Source organism: Eleutherodactylus coqui, unplaced genomic scaffold, assembly GCF_035609145.1.
Source record: "Eleutherodactylus coqui strain aEleCoq1 unplaced genomic scaffold, aEleCoq1.hap1 HAP1_SCAFFOLD_244, whole genome shotgun sequence".
In the NCBI taxonomy this organism is placed as follows: Eukaryota; Metazoa; Chordata; class Amphibia; order Anura; family Eleutherodactylidae; genus Eleutherodactylus; species Eleutherodactylus coqui.
In genome coordinates, this window is record NW_027101997.1 from 22,501 (window position 1) to 26,826 (window position 4,326).

Here is a 4,326-nt window from a genome sequence, read left to right on the forward strand (position 1 = left end):
AAGGGGGGAAGTCAAAAAAGCACCCCCAGCAGATGTATGCAGAGTTGGGCTGGGGGGTGACGGAGAGCGGGCTGTTGGCAGCTGTGTGGTGGCTGCTGGCAGCCGTGTGCTGGCTGCAGGGGTGGGCCTGGGCGTCTGCGGAGGGCCCCTTCAGAGTGCACCTACCAGTAGGGGCTCAAGACCCAGGCTGAGCCTCCGATGTGCCCGGGCTGGACACCCAGGAGGCGGGCAGCAGCCCCCGCTGAAGCCCACGGCAGTTGGCAGAGATGGGTCTTTGAGAAAAAAATGACAAAGTCCAAACGCTCCAGGCGCTGGCCAGGGGTGCGGACCGGGCTGGCCGGGGCCGGCGGGAGCTGCGGCTGCCGGGGCTGAGCCGAGTGCCTATGCATGTCCTGAGAACCGGGAAGGGGACAAACCGGTGGCTCGAGGCCGGGCTGGAGTTCCAGGAGGTCGGCCTGACTCTGGAGGTTTTCCCCTTAGCTTTTCCCCATAGGCCAAAAGGGGGGAAGTCAAAAAAGCACCCCCGGCAGATGTATGCAGAGTTGGGCTGGAGGGTGACGGAGAGCGGGCTGTTGGCAGCTGTGTGGTGGCTGCTGGCAGCCGTGTGCTGGCTGCTGGGGTGGGCCTGGGCGGCTGCCGAGGGCCCCCTGAGTGCACCTAGCAGTAGGGGCTGATGACCCAGGCTGAGCCTCCGATGTGCCCGGGCAGGACACCCAGGAGGCGGGGAGCAGCCCCCGCTGAAGTCCACGGCATGTGCCAGAGGCGAGTCTTGGAGAAAAAACGACAAAGTCCAAACGCTCCAGGCGCCGGGCAGGGTGGCGGACCGGGCTGGCCGGGCCGGCGGGAGCTGCGGCTGCTGGGGCTGAGCCGAGTATTAGTGCATGTCCTGAGAACCGGGAAGGGGACAAACCGGTGGCTCCAGGCCGGGTGGGAGTTCCAGGAGGTCGGCCTGGCTCTGGAGGTTTTCCCCTTGGCTTTTCCCCATAGGCCTAAACGGGGGAAGTCAAAAAAGCACCCCCAGCAGATGTATGCGGAGGGGCTGGGGGTTGACGGGGAGCGGGCTGTTGGCAGCTGTGTGGTGGCTGCAGGGGTGGGCCTGGGCGGCTGCGGAGGGCCCCCTGAGTGCAGCTACCAGCGGTGGCTCAAGACATTGCCTGAGCCTCCGATGTGCCCGGGCAGGACACCCAGGAGGCGGGGAGCAGCCCCCGCTGAAGCCCACGGCAGTTGGCAGAGATGAGTCTTTGAAAAAATGACAAAGTCCAAACGCTCCAGGCGCTGGCCAGGGGTGCGGACCGGGCTGGCCGGGCCGGCGGGAGCTGCGGCTGCCGGGGCTGAGCCGAGTGTCGATGCATGTCGTGAGAACCGGGAAGGGGACAAACCGGTGGCTCCAGGCCGGGTTGGAGTTCCAGGAGGTCGGCCTGACTCTGGAGGTTTTCCCCTTAGCATTTCCCCATAGGCCAAAAGGGGGGAAGTCAAAAAAGCACCCCCAGCAGATGTATGCAGGAGGGGCTGGGGGGTGACGGAGAGCGGGCTGTTGGCAGCTGTGTGGTGGCTGCTGGCAGCCGTGTGCTGGCTGCAGGGGTGGGCCTGGGCGGCTGCGGAGGGCCCCCTGAGTGCACCTGCCCGCGGTGGCTGAAGACATTGCCTGACCCTCCGATGTGCCCGGGCAGGACACCCAGGAGGCGGGGAGCTGCCCCCGCTGAGGTCCATGGCAGTTGGCAGAGATGGGTCTTTGAGAAAAAATGACAAAGTCCAAACGCTCCAGGCGCTGGCCAGGGGCGCGGACCGGGCTGGCCGGGCCGGCGGGGGCTGCGGCGGCCGGGGCTTAGCCGAGTGTCAGTGCATGTCCTGAGAACCGGGAAGGGGACAAACCGGTGGCTCCAGGCCGGGTTGGAGTTCCAGGAGGTCGGCCTGACTCTGGAGGTTTTCCCCTTAGCTTTTCCCCATAGGCCAAAAGGGGGGAAGTCAAAAAAGCACCCCCAGCAGATGTATGCAGAGGGGCTGGTGGGTGATGGATAGTGGGCTGTTGGCAGCTGTGTGGTGGCTGCTGACAGCCGTGTGCTGGCTGCAGGGGTGGGCCTGGGCGGCTGCGGAGGGCCCCTTCAGAGTGCACCTACCAGTAGGGGCTCGAGACCCAGGCTGAGCCTCCGATGTGCCCGGGCTGGACACCCAGGAGGCGGGCAGCAGCCCCCGCTGAAGCCCACGGCAGTTGGCAGAGATGAGTCTTTGAAAAAAATGACAAAGTCCAAACGCTCCAGGCGTGCCGGCCAGGGGTGCGGACCCGGGCTGGCCGGGCCGGCGGGAGCTGCGGCTGCCGGGGCTGAGCCGAGTGTCGATGCATGTCCTGAGAACCGGGAAGGGGACAAACCGGTGGCTCCAGGCCGGGTTGGAGTTCCATGAGGTCGGCCTGACTCTGGAGGTTTTCCCCTTAGCATTTCCCCATAGGCCAAAAGGGGGGAAGTCAAAAAAGCACCCCCGGCAGATGTATGCAGGAGGGGCTGGGGGGTGACGGAGAGCGGGCTGTTGGCAGCTGTGTGGTGGCTGCTGGCAGCCGTGTGCTGGCTGCAGGGGTGGGCCTGGGCGGCTGCGGAGGGCCCCCTGAGTGCACCTGCCCGCGGTGGCTGAAGACATTGCCTGACCCTCCGATGTGCCCGGGCAGGACACCCAGGAGGCGGGGAGCTGCCCCCGCTGAGGTCCATGGCAGTTGGCAGAGATGGGTCTTTGAGAAAAAATGACAAAGTCCAAACGCTCCAGGCGCTGGCCAGGGGCGCGGACCGGGCTGGCCGGGCCGGCGGGGGCTGCGGCGGCCGGGGCTTAGCCGAGTGTCAGTGCATGTCCTGAGAACCGGGAAGGGGACAAACCGGTGGCTCCAGGCCGGGTTGGAGTTCCAGGAGGTCGGCCTGACTCTGGAGGTTTTCCCCTTAGCTTTTCCCCATAGGCCAAAAGGGGGGAAGTCAAAAAAGCACCCCCGGCAGATGTATGCAGAAGGGGCTGGAGGGTGACGGAGAGCGGGCTGTTGGCAGCTGTGTGGTGGCTGCTGGCAGCCGTGTGCTGGCTGCAGGGGTGGGCCTGGGCGGCTGCCGAGGGCCCCCAAAGCGCACCTACCAGCAGTAGCTCAAGACCCAGGCTGACCCTCCGATGTGCCCGGGCAGGACACCCAGGAGGCGGGGAGCAGCCCCCGCTGAAGCCCACGGCAGTTGGCAGAGACGGGTCTTTGAGAAAAAACGACAAAGTCCAAACGCTCCAGGCGCTGGCCAGGGGTGTGCGGACCGGGCTGGCCGGGCCGGCGGGGGCTGCGGCGGCCGGGGCTTAGCCGAGTGTCAGTGCATGTCCTGAGAACCGGGAAGGGGACAAACCGGTGGCTCCAGGCCGGGTTGGAGTTCCATGAGGTCGGCCTGACTCTGGAGGTTTTCCCCCTGGCTTTTCCCCATAGGCCAAAAGGGGGGAAGTCAAAAAAGCACCCCCAGCAGATGTATGCAGAGGGGCTGGTGGGTGATGGATAGTGGGCTGTTGGCAGCTGTGTGGTGGCTGCTGGCAGCCGTGTGCTGGCTGCAGGGGTGGGCCTGGGCGGCTGCGGAGGGCCCCCGTAGTGCACCTACCAGTAGGGGGCTCGAGACCCAGGCTGAGCCTCCGATGTGCCCGGGCAGGACACCCAGGAGGCGGGGAGCAGCCCCCGCTGAAGCCCACGGCAGTTGGCAGAGATGGGTCTTGGAGAAAAAACGACAAAGTCCAAACGCTCCAGGCGTGCCGGCCAGGGGTGCGGACCCGGGTGGCCGGGCCGGCGGGAGCTGCGGCGGCCGGGGCTGAGCCGAGGGTCGATGCAGGTCCTGAGAACCGTGAAGGGGACAGACCGGTGGCTCCAGACCGGGTTGGAGTTCCAGGAGGTCGGCCTGACTCTGGAGGTTTTCCCCCTGGCTTTTCCCCATAGGCCAAAAGGGGGGAAGTCAAAAAAGCACCCCCGCCAGATGTATGCAGAGTTGGGCTGGGGGGTGACGGAGAGCGGGCTGTTTGGCAGCTGTGTGGTGGCTGCTGGCAGCCGTGTGCTGGCTGCAGGGGTGGGCCCCGGGCGGCTGCGGAGGGCCCCCAAAGCGCACCTACCAGTAGGGGCTGAAGACCCAGGCTGAGCCTCCGATGTGCCCGGGCAGGACACCCAGGGGGCGGGGAGCAGCCCCTGCTGAAGTCCATGGCATGTGCCAGAGGCGACTCTTGGAGAAAAAAACGACAAAGTCCAAACGCTCCAGGCGTGCCGGCCAGGGGTGCGGACCCGGCCGGGCCGGCGAGAGCTGCGGCGGCCGGGGCAGAGCCGCGTGTCGATGCAGGTGGTGA